General features: G+C 40.9%; 1 long non-coding RNA gene across 1 annotated transcript; it reads right to left on the reverse strand.

The window, feature by feature from the left end:
- Window positions 1-4,164: 4,164 nt before the first annotated feature.
- On the reverse strand, window positions 4,165-10,536 carry LOC135298007 (uncharacterized). Its single transcript, XR_010359966.1, has 3 exons — window positions 10,438-10,536; window positions 4,354-4,554; window positions 4,165-4,214 (listed from the first exon to the last, which is right to left on the reverse strand). It is a non-coding gene; the product is annotated as an uncharacterized LOC135298007 (long non-coding RNA).
- Window positions 10,537-17,833: the final 7,297 nt, after the last annotated feature.

Genomic DNA, 17,833 nt, shown 5'->3' on the forward strand with positions numbered 1-17,833 from the left:
TAGGCAGGATGTAAAGATAAAACAGTATATTCATGTAAGGACACAGGAGAACTACAAAAGGCTACAAAAAATAAAAATAAAAAGGAGACATTTTGCCAAAATTAAAGACATTTACAAAAAAGTAACAGCATTCCTCAGTTCTTTCAGTACCTTAGCTGTGGTGGGTAGTTCACTAACTGTTTTTTATGGCTCACTCCAGGCAAACACTTCTGAGAAAGGCTTTTAGAGCAGCAACATTTTTTTTTCTCATGTTAAGATGAATAGCAGATACAGAGCAGGTGCTCTGGGCAAGTTGCCTCTTCCTTGTGTACAGGGAAACAACCCCCCCAGCTTTGCCTTCCTGCAGGTGTGCCAATCCTCCCTTGTGACAGTGCTCTGCAGCATTATGTGGTGCTAAGGCTGGGCATCTCACTCTTAAATTATTTTAATACACATCTTGTTGCGTATTTGAATTAAACCAATTTCTGAGTTAAGTTCTTGTAAACCAAGTTAACTACAAATTTAATTAATTAAATGCATCTTTTCATAATATAACCAAAATCAGCCTACTCTTAACACATAGTAGTTTAAACACAGTAGTTATGAGTGATAAAACTGAGCTACAGAGTGTTGGAATTAGTTGGCATGTCTGCTGTTAGCTCTGGAGGAAACTTCACATGCTGACTGTCTATGGCTGAAGGAACCATATGGACAGCCAGGCTGCTTTACAAGTGGTTTGCATGTCGTGGGCAGGAGCAGAAAGGTGATGAGGGTGGCCAGCAAAGCAGGTCCTTGCTCTCTCCTACAGACACCCCCTCAACAGTGATGGTGGTGCATCAGCCACAGGTGCAGAAAATGTTTGTGCTGTGTTGACAGCAACCATTCCATCACAGGAGGAGCAGGCAGAGCCATGGCTCCTGGGACTCCTGCTTTCTTCTGCTGCAAACCAGCAGCCAGGCTCCAGGCACTAAAGCCCTGCTTGTTCCAATGCTGTGATACAGCCAGAGCAGCCCACAGCAGCAAAGGAGCTGTTTGACATGGCACAGCTGCTCAAAGAGCTCATTCTCCCTAGCCACCCCATTACCAGCTTGGGAATCAAAGGATTTTGCTCCCCCCAGCAGCTGAGCAGGCAAGGTTTATACACAGATTTCCCTTACCACTGTGTTTTAATCTCTGCTGCAACAAAGCCCTCAAATGGGTCCTCAGTAGCTACTGTGCCTTATTCCCAGGGCTGTTCATTCCTGCCATCATTCACTTTGATGGTCCCAGCACACAGAAATAAGAATTACTAGAAACCTTTGCATCAAATCCAGTGCCATCAGGAGCTTTCTATGTGTTTTAAAAAAACCCAGGCTGGTATAGAAAGTTCCTTGTTACAACAGACAAACAGCAGGACCTGAGTGAGGGCAGTGCCTCTCCTGGCTATGAACTCATTTTGTGATGCCCTCAGACAGGTGAGCTAAAAGTCCACAGAGGCCAATGACCCACTTGTTTTGTTTTTCTGGTTACTGCAAGCGGCAGCAACAGTGTCAACTTTTCCTGCCACATGGGACTGCAGACCTATTTCAAGTTTTACAAGGGTGATTCAGGGATCCAAAAGGGCAGGAGGGGAGCAGAGGCAGCGGTAGAACTGAAGCTTACTTCTATTTCTGCTTTCAAACTATTAGACCAAAGAGCAAAGCAGGGTCCAAACGACTTGTACTTACATGGGAATGTGATGAGATCTTGAAATCCATCATAAAAGTAGCGTTTGACAGTGATTTGTCAATAAGCAAGACCTTGCACATAGGGAAGGTGGCTGACATCTGCAGTGGAGGAGGTAGGAAGGAAAAAGGTTCTGAGTACAATTACACCTGTAATGAGATCACCCAGAAATGGCAGAGAGGAGGATCGAGCTCGTCAGCAGAAACTGGGACGTGCTCCCGAGCATGGAGCACAAACTGGGAACCTGGCTGCAAGAAGTCAGGTGTCAAGGACAGGGTGATACTTTTAGCACTTGACTTTTTACTCTTAAAGCCACAAAAAAAGTAAAGTTTATTACACAGCAGCTGTGAGTGCTTTAAAGGTATCTGTGAAACAAAGAAGAAAAAACATTAAAATCTCCTCTGTAGATTTGCTTCCACCAGCTCCCATATGGTGGGAGGACTATTCAAGGAGATCTTCCAGCTCTCTCCCATGATTATTCCATAATGTAAAATATGAATATTGTGTGGAGGAGGTTAGAGAAAGGATATTATTCTTTTTCCTGTGTTTAAAACTTTTTTTTCCCCCTGACAGTTGTTCTTTTATCTTACAAAAAACCCTGAAAAACTGTTTACTCAATTATATCAGGTGGCTAATTAAAAGAATTAAAAGTTGTTCTAGAGAAAATACAGACCCTTGCTAGCATATAGAACTTTTAAGACAATAACTTTTATAAAGAAAAACTTTGAAACTTTTTTTAAATAAGGAAGCCATAAACAGGCTTTTGTGTGCAAAATTAATAAACTTATGTAAAGCTATCAAATTCCACAGGGACTCTCAGCTACCAGTGGAAGGAGAAAAATTTGGCCTAGGATACAGCTACTCCCTCCCTTCCTTTGTTCCATTTGTGAGTTTTCATGCATTAAGGTTATTTTGAGCTCCATAACCAAACAGAAGGAACAAATCAAAACCAATATCCCTAATAAAAATCTTCCCTCTACAGTGACAGCGGGAGTTATGTAAGACACTTCAATAATGTAACTCTTAAATGGGAGAATTGAACATGTCAGGCTGTAACCATAAGAAGAAGAAAAGCAGTGTGAATTTAAAGATTTTTTTTTGTGGAAGTGTCAGCAAATCAGAAAATGAAAAGCACTCAGCTCATGCTCATAAAGTTTAGAAACTGTCCCAGCACCAGTTCTCAATCTTTAGGCAAGTGGTGACCACAGCTACTCTTTAGCCACCAGCCATGAACTCCAATAAAAAGTTTTATAGACTATCTCCTATTTTTTTTTATTTAGAGACATTTTCTGATTTGAGGTCCAGAAAACATCTTCAAACCAGTGTTCAGAAATCACAGTGCAGACTCCTTTTCGTTTTTCCAAGACAGGTTTCTCTGGCACACTGTGGACTTTCAGGAGAGTCCAGGTCCTGCTTCCCACCCTATTTTTACTTTTTTACAGGTATTTCCCTGATACAGTGAGACTTCCTGTCTCCTACAATCCAAAGTGAATTTCTTAGCCAGGCACTGAAGAGGGAAATCAGGCAGCAATATGCAGGACAACCAATGCAATTTACATTTTCTGATCACCCTTATATAAAAAGAGGTTTGTGAGTAGTATTTCCAGCTGGCTTAAATAGTTTCACCTCTGAAGTCATGTGTGCTGTTGCTCTGGGGGTTCAGTCCCATTTTCTGGATTGGTTTAGTTACATTCAAGTGAAAACAATAGTTCTCAAATGAAAGGACTATGTCATTGATGGAAACAATGTAAAATAACAGTTGGAAACAGCAATAGCAAAAGAAAAACCAAAGCCCTGCATTTTGGCTCAGGCATTGGATCAAGCGAGGTAAATGCACTGTACAGTTTGTGTTGCTCTTTTTAGTTGAGTCCATCTCCAAACAACAGCTGCTGCACAGCAAGTTATTGGTATTGAATCACTTTTTCATCTCATGGTCATTAATAATTTTCCTAAAAAGGAAACAGGCCCCTTAAAGCCCCTGGTTGCTCCTTGCAGGTGCTGCAGCCAGCACAGCATCGATGCCTTCCACCCTCCTCTGCCTTCCAGCGCCGTCTGTGCTGGGAGCTGGGGTCCTCACACCTGCTTATGTGGCTTCTTCTCTGCCAACACTTTAAAATTTGTGAAAGAAACATGATTTAAAATGCCCGTCCAAATCCATTGGCATCCCCTAGGCTTTCTTGTGGGAAGAAGAAAAAGTTTGGAGGTATTCCTCATGACCACCTTTCTGCAGTGCCCTGTATGTCCTCTCTGAGGGATTGTGAAACTGGGGAGGGCTTCAATGGCTTCGGGATTTTTGGGGGAGACTATGAAGCTGAGAGAATTACACAATATAGGTCAAATAATTTAATAAAACTTGGGTAACAGTATTGCATGGAAAATGAAACAGCATAAGAAAAACATCCCCTCATCATGCAGACCTGGAGGGTGGGTACCCTTCTCTGACATCCACTGGCAGTCTGGCACTGCCACCAGAGACCAGCAGCAGGCACGAGCAGACAGTGGTTGCTTCCTGGTGCTGAGAGTTGTTCATTCTGCAGAACAGAAAGAAGGTGTCATAATTCCTGCTAACACAGAGTGAAGTATGCCAGTAATAACTCTGAAACAGAGATGCTGGTAAGGAGTGACTAGTATGCCAAAACATGCCCCTCTAATGACATTTCATTAGGGTACCTGAGCCCTCCTTACAGGGCTGTCAGGGCTGACACTGGACCTCTGGGAAAGAAATTGCCCTTCTGGATCAGCCACTGGAAGTCAGACAGAAAAGCAAGGGCATCTCAAGTAATGCTAGACACGCGTGTTCAGGAACTTCAGTCATTCCCAGAGGATCCAAAGGCATGCCCTTCATTTGCTGTATTGTTTGAGCAATGTTCTCTGTAGCAAAAATAGACACAAAGGACATGTAAAACAAAAGCTAAAAGCCATTTAACTGCGAAGAACAATTTTCACCTGAGCACTGTGTGGTTTCTGGAGTAGGAAAAAAGTCACCTACTTTTCTCTCATTGTTAATATTCCTTTTTATTAGTGTTAGTCTTTCCAGCTCTACAGGCTCTTTCTCTGGCTCTTGAGGCACTTTCAGGATAGTTAATCCTGTCCTCTTACAGAACAGGTAGCTATAATCTTACTTGGCATGTGGGTTGCCAGCACCATTAAATGCAGTGCCATTATGTGACTGGGTGAAAACAACCGACCCCCCCCTGGCTCCAGCCTCCTTTCAGGAAGCTCTAGGGAGCAGTAGGGCCTCTCCTGGGTCTCCTTTTCTCCAGGCTAAACAACCCCAGATCCCATCACCCATTCCTCATGGAACTTGTGCTCCAGACCTTTCAGCAGCTTTGTTGTCCTTCTCTGGACTGGCTCCAGCACCTCAATGTCCTTCTTGTAGTGAGGGGCCCAGAACTGGACACAGGATCCATAGTGCGGCCTCACCAGTGCCAAGTGAAGGGGAATGATCACTCCCCAAGTCCTGCTGGACACACTTTTTCTTTCCCATGTTAAAGGGACTCTGATTGCCCCTTGTTATTCTGTCCTTCCATGAAACTTCTCTTTGTTTATTCCTCCTTGTTCAAAGAGATTCAGAAATCCAAGCCCAACACTGTACTTTAATTTAATTTCTCTCTTCAGTAGAGCCCTTTCTCCTACTCCATTCTTGGATGACCTTCTGGGCCTTGACTATTTTCTTATGCAATATAGTTTCCACATATTTCTCTACAGTACCTAAGAATCTGTTTTGAACACAATATTCTTTCTATGAAGAGGGAATGCTCCATCTAGATTTCCCATCTCAACACTGGTTCAGTCCTTTAGTGAGATGTGTGGATCTATCTGCATGATCTGCAGGTGCAAAATCCTGCAAGGCTCCAGTCATCCAAGCTTAAATTTTACTCCTGGAGATTTCATGTGATGGACTCAGTTTTTTCACACTTCACTCAGTTCTTGGATTTCTGCAGTAAATATTCTCATTCCTCCTTTATTTTCCACCAAATAAGGTATGTATGAAACTGGGGTTTCACAGATTGGCAACTTTTGTGGTTTTAACTTCTGCTTTTGAAAGATAGTGGTAAGTCCCAGCAGATTCATCTTTCCTTCTACTTTTTAATATGTAAATAATTAATTGAATATGGTAAAAACCTTCAGGTATTTGTGGATGGAAAAAGAAATGTCTGGTTCCCAAAACATGTGTTCAACAGATGGTGGTAAAAATGCACTACTCCTTCTGTATTTGAAAAACAGTTTTTAAATCCTCATTTTTCAAGAAATCAAACAGGGATCACATTTTCTACTGTTGTAAAATTTTACTATTAAAAAAATAATTGTTCCAAAGTAGATCCTAATTAAGTTGCCAATTCTCCATTGTTTTCAACACTCATAACCTTTTGGAACTTTTTCTCAAAGGGAAAAAAAATTCAAGTAATTATGAGTGATCACTTGCAAAATGGTCCAAATGGTTATTCTGCAGAGAGCTGTAGGGGCTCTTTGCAGAGAGCAGTTAGATGTGCTGGCTCTTTCCTTGATGTGGTAGAACAAGGTGGTTCATGATGGCACGCCTACGTTCTCCAAAGAGGGTTGTTCACCTGGTTTTTGAACACTATGCATACATACACATGTCCATGGTCATACATATGCTTCTATGAAATGCCTATGCACAAAAAAGTTCACTAGTTCACAGTTCTTTGTTCATTGTGTTAGACTTCACAGTCAGCATTACCCAGAAGCTGATCCAGGTAAAACCCACCTGCAACTTGGAGAGCAATGCCAGTCATTGCACTGAAAGCCTCATCACTGCCATTCTCTGTGTCCTACTTACTGGCACAGAAGATGCTCAGATAGTGATGGTCAGAGAGTCAAAAAAGCAGTGAGCACTTCCTGGAGCTCCCACAGGCCTTAAGTAAAACCCTTTCATTCTTTATTGCCTTTAAAGCTGATCTGCAGTATTCAGACATCCTCTTTGGAGCTCTTTGGAGAGGAGGTATTTCCTATTATTTATTTACTGAAAACAGAGAGGTCCCTTTCTCAGTGGGACCATATGCTGTTCTACTACCATCCTGCTGATCAAATATATTCACATAAAATTCTCCCCAATGCAGTGCTCTCTAATAAAGCCTAAAGTTATTTCAAATTTCAGAGCAAGCACCTCTCCTGCTGTACTTGCCCAACTTACCCAAGGCACCTCAGTAAAGGCGATCTTCTATCTGGCTGAGCTAATTAAGTTGTTACAGACTGGGTAATCCGGGAAGGCTGTGCAGCAAGTCTGCCACTGACAGGGGCAATTTTCTCACTAAAATTAGGCAGAGCTTCTGAAAAGGGAAGAGGTGGATGTCCTTACAGCAAAAAGAGAACATGACACAGTATGACAGCTTTAGGCTGAACCACAGACAAGGGGATGTAAAGCACAGCTTCTGGGCTCAGTGGCATGTGCTTTAACACAGCTGTACGAAGGCAGCTGCGTGCAAGCATAAAAATCCTTTCAAATGTATGCAAGCACATAAAAGAGACTGGACACAAAACAGAGTTTATCTCTAGCATGCAAAACTTTTCTCCTAAAGCAACCACTTAGTCACCACAAGCTCAAGTCTCTCCTCCCACCATTGCAAGGAGATGTGGAAAAGTTCCTTGCCTCCATTCTCCCCTCCTCACCTCATGGTTTCCATTTTATTAAAGCAGATCAATTTTCAGGTTGAGTATCACCAGAACTACCTCCCTAATAGAAACACAGGAGACAAGCAGTTGTCATGGGGAAATGCTGGCTCCCTGCTGATAACTTTGTGGTGGCTCAGGCAATTCTCTCCTATTTCCACTGAGATGGAATGATAAAACACCTTTGTGCCAAAAGGGTTATGAGCAAGTGCGGTGGTTACAGTACTTGCTTCACTTCCCTTAAGCTGTGCTATCAGTAGCACTTTTGGACCTGGCTTGTCCCACCCTTGTGGGTACTTCAGCTGGCAGTAGTGGGAAGCCCAGACAACAATGGAGGCAGGAGGAGCAAGGAAGAGGGAATGGAGGCTGCCCCTCACAAAAGCACCCAGAGGATCATATCCGAGCAAGAGGAACAGCCAGGCAGAAATTACTGGGTTTCTGGCAGTGCCCTCTCCATTCTGACACTGTCCTTTGAAAGACTGGGAATATAGGGGAAAGAAAGCACCTTGTTCCACCTTTGTTTAATGCAAAGCTGCAGATTGAATTCATTGTGTGTGTCTGATGAGAAAATGATGAAAGAAACCTCAAGTCCTTTCTATTGGAAGCTTCTGCAATACAGTGCACAAGTTATCCACACCTTTGACTGAACTGGTCCCTTAGAGGAAAGGTTGAATACTCATGAATGGCAAAAGACAAAAGGAACTGCTTTTAATTACAATATTCAAATTTTTTTTCAGTATCAACTATTCCTCTTAAGATCCTGAAAGGATCAACTGTTTGTTACTGCAGCACACTCAGCCATGAACATTTTCCTTGGTAGCATGACTGAGGGTATATTTAAAACATAAACACAGCTAAGGTTGAAGCTGGAAATTTCCAAATGAATGTTTTTTCTTCCTCCCCCCTTTCTTTCTTGTCTGCCTGCATCACAAGCAGCCTCCTTTCCTGTTTGCCTAATGTGTCAGGGTGATGTCCTGTGAGGATTTTAGCTATTTCATCACTTTACACCTGTAGTTCAACAGTAACATTCCGAAGTCCTCAGGAGGCACTTTTCTCTCAACATTATACATGCCCTCGATTGTCTATACATGGAAAGAGATCCATAACTGATGTAGCTGGTGTCACAAGAATCCACTGGCACAGCAGTCAGTGTGGAATGCGGCGCTAATTGCAAACAGCACCTATCTGCTCAAATTACTGTCGGAATGCTAACCTTGGGAAAAGATATTTTTATGCATAAGCTTTTCTGCAAAAGAAATATTACTGGAAGTGAAACAGCCAGGCTTTCAGTTATGAGAATGAGTTCTGCTTTTTCCCTTGTTACTGCTGCTTTCGTGAAAGAAGAAAATATATTTTCAGACCAATTTCCCACTGAGGTTAATAAAAAAACCCCCAAAAACAAGTGGCCATGGTAATTCTGAAAGAAAAAAATTAAAATCTAGATCCTGTTATTTTGTAGAGACAGTGTTGTTTGTTTTAGAAAGCATAGAAATTTCCCAGATGACTTAAAGATACAAAATGTAACGTGAAAAATATTCACATTTGAAGCACAGTGTTTTTAAAGGGGTGTCTGCATTTTATGTTGCATAGCATACAGAAAACTTTTTAGGATACATAGAGAAGTATTTTTCAAACACATGTCACAAGGGACTGATTTTGGGATAGTTCTGTGACACTTTTCAACAATATATGAGTGGGTTTTGCAAGAGGGTTTGGCTTTCAGGGGTGAAGATCCCTTGGCCACCCTGGGCAGAAGTTTGGGTTCAGGATTAGAAGGAGATTTTATTACTTGCCAGAATGAACCTCAGCACAAAACAATTCCCCAGGAATGAAACAACAGTGGAGAAGAGGACCTGTTTCAGGGATTTGGAGAGAGAATACCGAGAAAGGATGCCAGTTGCATCCACTGGCAAACTAATTAGTACAAACTAATGATGTTGATGACCACAATGTGATCCCAGACCTAAGGAAAATATTCCTTTCTCAGAGTAATTAGTCCTTTGCATTCCTGATGATTGCATAAGGTTTCTGTGGGAGAAAAACTGAAAGAAAAAGGAAAATAAAAAGAAAAGAAGGATTTAATCAAAGAATTCTAAAGACTGGTGAAACAATTTTCAAAGATGGTTTAACACCATATTTCCATAATAGACTCTTTGTTTTAGAGACTGACACCATTTATTTCAGCAAATGGTTGATTAGGATTTATTTCTTCTCTCACAAAAACTTCCCACCTGGAGTGGAGGAAGTGTCTTCAAATCATACTGCTGACCAGAATAGCTCCTTATTTCTCAGCATGCCATTTCTATCATAGGTATATTTTCCCACTGCACTTGACAACTATTCAGCATCAAAACCCATCATGAATTATACACTGAGATCTCACATACAAAATGTTCTCATGTTTACTCACCCTACTGTTAACTTCTCCAAAAGCCAGTTAAATTACCTTTCATGTGGACAGACTCTTCAAAGCAACATGGTTCCTATGTTCATTTTCCAACAATAGGAAATCAGCTAAATCTGGGGGGTTTTTCATTCCTCTTGAATTCCCTGAACTGCAGTTTTTAAGTAACTGCTCATCTTTTGCTATGAGGACCAGTAGCAAAGTAAGTAAGGTGATGCAGTGTGATGCCTAAGACATGTATTCATCTTGCTCCAGATTCATCCTAAAACCTGCTCCCTATTGTCCTGGCTTAAAATAGGTATCTGGACAAAGGCACTGGGAAGTGAAAAGTAGCCAAATATGATGTAAACTTTTTATACTTCTGCTCTAAAAATTATGATTGTTGGAAAAGCATGAAAAGTCTACCAGTATCTTTAAGACAAAAAAATATTACACACACACACAAAAAACAACACACAAAAAAACAACAAAAACCCCCCACATGAATGCTGAAAGAAATCCCATTTTCAAGAATCACAGAATGGTTAAGGTTAGAAGGGATCACTGGAGGTCACCTAGTCCAACCTCCCTGCTCAAGCAGGATCCCCTAGAGCATACTACTCATGATTCTGTCCAAATGGCTTTGAATATCTTTAGGGAAGGAGATACTCACAATGCATGTAAATGAAAGTATGAGGTATTTTAATATCACTTCTATTCATTCACATGCTATTCATTACCTGAGCAATCTAGGTTGAAAATGAAACTTTTACATTCACACTCCTGCAAGCAAAAAGCTGAGGCAGCAAAACTGAAGTTCAATTAGCAGTTACCTGGCAGCTCAATTAGCAATTCCCTTCAATGAGCTCCACCTGGGCTATTATAGTCCACTGGCTCTGGGATAGTTCAGCAGCAGCAGCTAGCTAGGTTATTTGGCTCTCTACTGTTATCATGAGAAATGGAAACAGTGCTAAAGTAATTATTCTTCAGGACACAAGAAAAATTAGTGTTTTGACTAATGAAATGTAGTAAGCGATGAAGCCTCCATTATTATCAAATTTTTTTAATGTGTTGGATGATGAAGCATTAAGGTTTCTATAGCATTTGCTGATTTCAGCTCTTAGGAATACTGACCTTTTAAATCTCATTGTTCAAGTGACTGTATCCTAAATTGCTATTCTTGAGTTTTTCATAGGTTTAAATACAACATTAGGGAAACAAATTCTTCCAGCTTGACCCACTGAAGAGCTGAGTGACAACAGTAACCCTGTAATTACTTCTATTACCGTTTGCTGACTGGATTTTTTTCTTCTTCTTCTTTTTTTCTTCCATTTTTTTTAAAGCAGCATCCAGTCAGAGGTATGAGCAAAGAAAGTATGATATTCAAAGAAAGTATTATCAAAGAAGCTGATCCACAGATCATCTGTAACTTTGAAAGTAGCTCTGTTTGAGATTTTTCATATCTCCATCTGGTTCCCTCATTGTCAGAAAAGCAACTGCATGTAAATAAATCTTCAATTAATGATGCAGGAGGTTTTTTCTTTTGACAGACCAATATTGAGTCAGATTTTTTTTGTTTGTTTTTCAAATGATTCTGCATTTAACAGGAAGATAATTCTGAAGAAACTCTTTCACCTCATGCAGAAGTCCTCACCAAAGCCCAAGTTGATTTTGCCTGACTTAAGCCTATAAATCTTCAGGCCACCTCTCTCATTTTATGATTTTTCAGGACAGGAAATTAGCAGATTGAAAATGTGCGGAGAAATACATTCCTCTTTTCCTCTTATTGAAAAGAAACATTGAAAATATTCTCCAATCGCAAATCCAAAATGTGTAGCAAAATGCATTTTTCCTCTTGCAAAGTGCAGCAAAGTCAGTCAACAGAGTCAAAACAAAATTTCTTTTGCCTAATTTTCCTTTCTGCTACCTCTCTCTCTCTCTAGTCCTTTTCTCTGTCCTCAAGGATGGAGGCAAAATGCAAGGACAAAAGCTATGGAACATCATCTGAGCTCACCTGAAGTTGTTTCCCAATAGGGGATGCTGAACACTGTCCAGTGGGGCTGGTGCAAATTTCTTTGTCCATGCTTCCAAGGACTGACACTGACTACTTAGAGAGCACATAACCTCGGAGACCATTCAGAGCCTGGCTGGGAAAACTGGCATTGGGAACATTTCCATTCTTCATTGAATATTGTAGAAAAGCCCACATAGCAGCCAGGACACAATGCCATGCACAGCCAGAGGACCCCTCCACTGCCTTGCCTGGGTGGCAGAAAAGGCACAGCTCTGCCAGGGCAGTGCTCTCAGCCAAAACGCATGTCAGTGTTCACAGAGAGTGTCCCTACTCAGAGAGCTCTCACGGTGACCCATGTCTAAGCTACTCTCATGGTGACAGCTCATAGCAGCTGACACAAGACAGAGTGAAAACTTTGCTAGGATTAAAAATGTAATAGCAGCAACCATAGAGATATTTTGCACCTGTATTTCTCTGAGAAAAGGTATTACAAAAATTTCTTACAGAATCAACAGCATGTGGTACTGTCCCCCAGGTGACAGAACCTCAGAAAGTGGTCTCAAATTTCACCAGAGTAGGTTTAGACTGGATATGAGGAAAAAACTTTTCATGGAACAGACTGCCCAGGTAGTGATAGAGTCACTGTGCCTGGAAGCATTAAAAAAATGTGTGGATATAGCACTGGAGGACATGGCTTAATGGTGAACATAGTAGTGATGCTGGGTTGACAGTTGGACTTGATAAACATAGAGGAGTTTTCCACTACTAACAATTCTATGATTCTGTAATAGCAGTGTCATATTAGATAGAGTAAGGTCAGGTTAATTAGTAGATCAAAAGTAGCTGTCATTAGAGAAAGGCTGTGCAATTAGCAGGGATGCTTTTATAAGCTTGAATTTGTTCAGAACTCCTTCTGACGGTATGAAAGCCCAAATGGTCACAAAGTTTGCTGCAACAAGAGCAGACCAAGGCCACCTCTCTAAAACTGGATTACCTTTCCTTCCCAGTCTGTTGTATAATACTGTTAATACCAGATTGCTGAGAATAGCTATTTCAGCTTCATTGTTTGAGTTTCTTCCTTCAGTAAATAATTCACTGTTTCTCTGTACAGCAATACATGCTGGGGCTTCTTGGCATGGATTTTTCCTTCTGGTATCTGTGTCTCTGGCCTCTTCATGACCTAGCCACACCTGGCACCCCAGATGCTTCTTTCCAGCATAGGCTTTCCAAAACCTGCTGTTCTAGAATCTCTTTCTAATCTATTCTCTTCAACAACCTGGACTTCATCCTTGCTCATCTGCATAGCTTCACTTGCCATAGAGCTTGGCCCTTTTTTAGCCCAATTTACGTGGATAGCCAGTATTACACTGCCGCAGTCATCAGAGATGACGTGGTGGGGAAGAGTCCAGCTGGTCACTGGCTTGGATCCAAAATCCTTGAGCTTCATCTCACCTACGCTATATTTAATTGGTTCCATCTAATTTCTCTAGTATCTAATTTTACATCATTAACAGTCTCAAGGTCTTCACTATGTCAGTGGCTCTGGTAAAATAAACAGTACTTCATGTTCATTATTCTTTAATATCTGTGCTTTAGGCTAGAGCAAGATCACAATAAAATTACAGACCACAAGTGGCTGCACACCAGGAGTGTTTTTCTATTCCAAAAGCTCACCATTACCCAGACAGCTACTAAAAATTTGATCCATGGTTTCACACAGTGGTATTTGCCACATTGCATAGACCTACTATAGATTTACTTGTAAAGACATTTCTAACAGAAACAAAACCTTATTGTGTCTCTTGTACCCCCAAGCTGTGTGTGATAGCAGCCAGGATGTCCTTCCGCATATATGTAGGGAGCTAAATTTTCCAGGGACTTTTGGGGTGAGGAATTGAGCATCATATCCTGATGTGATCTAGTTCTGTTTTAGCACCTATGTGCAGGACTAGGTGGGAGAGGCATTAAAATATTTGAATTTATATGTGGTGTACATTTTTAACTCTCTTATTTTTAAAGGCAGAGTACAGTATAATATCAAATGCCATAGGACTTTCCCCTCTCCCAAGACAGTGTAGTTGTGAAGAGTGTAATCTCCTGCTAAGACAGGACTGCCCCACAATTTAGAGTGCACATGGAGCCAACAGCAGTGTATTTCATTGTTGTAGTGTAATTCTCACCTGTCATATATCCCGCACAGAACTGGGTTTCTGTCCTGCCTTTTTGACTGATTGTTCATCAAATCATAGGGTTATTGCATGATAAGCAGCCACCAGCAGGAGTAACACAGCTGTCTGGAGAACTCCTGGACTGTATGGTAAGAGGTGATAAAAGCAGGACACCAGGATTGTGGCAGAGAGGTGAAAGTGTGAGCATGAAACACCAATGAGCATTGACACTGCCTAAGCTGTCAACATGCAGTCACATTTAAGAAGGCACAGTCTGAAACCTGAGGTTCGTCCACTTGCAATTTTAACATTAAAATGGAGCAGACATCTGATACTCATATGAAAGAGGTATGGCCACCACTGGCTGAGGTGCAGCAGGCAGACGTATGCTTGGAGAAGTGTTTTGCTAATATTACCTAAGGTGCAAACACCATTAGAGAGCAGCGACTGAGGCCCCCCTGGTGCTAAGTAAATACAATTTTGTGTCTTCTGGAACCACAGAGATTTGTTTAATGTTCCGGTGTGTGCTCCTTTCCCCATCAAACCTCCATCAATGGACTCCAGAAATACCTCTGCAATGAGCAAGGTCTGTCCTTTCAGTCACCAGCCTGCTTGAATGTTATTGGTAACCGTGAAGATATAATCTCCAGAGGTTGTCTTTGTTTATTTTTAACAGGCAAATAATACATTACATTTGTTCTATGAATCAGAAGAATGACCCCCTCTTTCTACTACTGTAGGATGTATGCAGCATGGTATGACACTGTTCTTTTCATCCACACAGTCTCTTCTAGAAACATATCTGCTATTAATTTAAACTCTTCTTTCATATTAATAACTTACCTTGTACTAATTAATCTCAATTTCACCTCTTTTGCAATACAATTATCATAATCTTTGATTTTACACATGGAAGAACTTGAGGTAGCTATGACCCTGTTCCCACATTTTCCCTACCATATTATCTTTACCACTTTCTTCCTTACACAAATCACACATAGAAATATTAAAGTGAGCACACCAAAGCAATTATAAAGCCCCCTGAAGCCTCTCTTGCCTTTTGTGGGGACACATTTTGCAGAGTCACACATCTTAGCCTTTTCCACACAGAGCAGTGGTGGTGTTCCAGGACAATCTCTCTATCTACCCCCATCAGCCCCTCTGAAATGCATCAAAGAAGATCACCTTGGTATGCAGGCTGCTCCTTGGCCAGCAAAAAGAGAAATCTGATGCATGTTCTTTCATGCCTCACAGAAATTACATTTACCAGACATCTTAATGAACAGTCAATTTAGATGGAATAAACTGTAATTTTTTCTCACCTTAATTTTTTATCAAAGTGCATAACCATGCATCTTCTAAAAGCCATTGGAAGGTGATAAAGAGAGATCCTTGGTTACTAATTTTAGAGGGATCATCATGATTTTAGTGGTCTGTCTCACCCACTCTGTCAGGAACACTTATTTCCCATCTGGCATTCTGATGCTGATGGCTTTATTTATGGGAAGATTTGCAATTGTGGAGGGCTTGGGCATTTTTCCACTCCAGGAGTGGATGTTGGGTGCCATTTTCTGAGGTTGGCAGACCAGCCAAACCCCAGCCTAACGCTGCAGCTGCTGACCTCAGGGCTAGTGGCAGTGTTTTTCAGCTCCACAACACTGCTCTCCAAGGCTCCTTGGATTTAAAAGCATGCATGGCTTTTCTAGGACAGGCAGTTATTCCTACTCACCTGCAACCCTAACTCCTTCCATCCCTTAGGCTAAAAGCACTGTGGGTTAACTTTGGGTTTTGCCAGCAAATTTGTTCCCTCCCAAGGTGAGAAGGTAGAAGTGAAATGTCAGCTGTGAAGGAGGTGAATTTCTCTAAAAGGAGACACGCTGGTTATTTGTGAAGCAGTGGGGACCTTGTGAAAGTAACTAATTCATATTTAAATGGCATTTCACATTCAGAAAATAGCCTTTCTTTAACCACGAGGAGTGATCATTCTGTGACAGTGTTGAAATTGGTCAACAGTCTGTAAATAGTTTCTCCTGTCATCCATGCCATAGCTTCTTAGAGGGTTAAAATAATTTAGTGTTTGGCACTCTCAGATTATATTCACAAACATTTATTTAATCCCTCCTTCTCATTCAATATTCTTATTGTGTGAATGGAAAGACAAATGTAAGAACATTGAAATATGATGTTTTGAGAACATGGATCTGGGCTTGTGCCCTGTGTCACTTCAACTTCTCTGCCTCTAGATCACACATAAACTGTTCAGCTGTTCAATATATCATATCTAGCCTTAAAGTCTGGGCTCACTCTCCCCAGCCTCTAATAGACCCTGTGAGAAATACATGCAGAGCTTTACACTCTATCTCAGTTGTTTCCAAAACCCAAGAAACTGTTGCAATAAAGAGAGAAAAAATGAGTTTAAAAGGAGAAAATAAATTGAATCTGTCAAACCAAATAGCAAGTGGGATAGCTGGTTAGTTAAATAATTTTTATTGGCTTTTTTCAACTAATCTGCCTGCAGGATTTATTAGTCTTCTACTGTATCCTCAAATAAAGCATCTGACTTTAGTTCCACTTTATGCTTTAGCCATTAATAATTTTGTACATCCTACAGAGCATTTATATTATTTATTAATTTTATCTAACCATAATTACAGTCATTGTGGCTGTTTAATGAAAAGTTACTCCGGGCCAAGTTTCTAGAATTCAAATTGCATTTCATCATTTTTACAGAGAGGGATTTTGGACTGTTTGGTTCCTTACCCAAGGGCTTCCCACAGCCAAAAAACCTCATGAAGAAGGGATAACTAGAATGGATTGTGTCCTGGCCCCATGCACAAAAGAAGCACTGCCATGCCTCGTTAGTCTGTTAGCAGGACTGGCAGAGTCACCCAGCTTGTGCCATTCAGGTTTGCACCAATGTCCACACACAATTCTCATCATGCCAGAACCAGGGCACACAAGCAGAGAGGAGGCAGAAAGCCACTTTGCAGCTCTCACCTATCTGGTTTCCACACTAAGGCTGGGATAAAAGCTCCTGTTTTAGAGGCTATAGATGCACTTGCAGCTCCATGGTAGTGCCAACAAGTACATCCTTGTGCAGCCCTCTTCTGGGTTGCCCCATGGCTGTGAAAATGAGACGTTTGAGTTACATAAAAATATGTCTTCTTTACTTTTCTCATAGTTTTCCTATGTGGATCTTGTCAGTTTGCTGAAGAGCAGCCAGTATGTGGCTCTCAATCTTCAAAGTCATTCCTTCATACTGTAGTTTTGGCTGTACAACGTTTTGAGCAGCTGCTAACCTTCAGCCATTCAGGAGATGGCATTTGACTGAAATCTCTTCTGTTGTTCAGGAATCCTACACCTCACTACTCTGATGTGGGCAGGAGAAAGTTTCCTCCATTCATGGATGTCACAGGAAAGGTTTCAGTGAGTCAACTCTTTGCAGTATAGAAATGGCACTGCTATAGGCTACAGAAAAGGGACAAATCCATGTGGTACTCTGGCTGCTTCTCCTTTTTTCTTTATCAAAACTTGTAAGTTGGATAGGATGTTAGGAAAGAAATCTGACCCAGCTTATCTAAAAGCAGAGAATCTTCTTCAAAGAAGATCTCAAGGCATTTGTGTCTGGTAGGTTCAATATTCACTGAATATATCTGAGAGAAAATTTTCCATTAATAAAAATAATATTAATTTATATAAGGTAACCAGATAGCATTCAAACAAGATTATCTTATTCTATGTAAGTTAAATTCATATATTCATTTGCTGCTGGTGAATAAGCTGACTTTAGGACCTTTGCCCACGTGAGGCCATAATGATTTCTTATTTTACAGTCAGCTGACTTTCTACTTGTTCCAGCTTTTTAACTTTAACAAATCCAGCATTAGCCTAAAGTCTTTCTACTGTTGTAGAAAGTTATCTGTAAGTTGTTCTCTATATTGTGGCCCCAAGATA

This window comes from Passer domesticus, chromosome 3 (assembly GCF_036417665.1).
Source record: "Passer domesticus isolate bPasDom1 chromosome 3, bPasDom1.hap1, whole genome shotgun sequence".
Classification (NCBI taxonomy): domain Eukaryota; kingdom Metazoa; phylum Chordata; class Aves; order Passeriformes; family Passeridae; genus Passer; species Passer domesticus.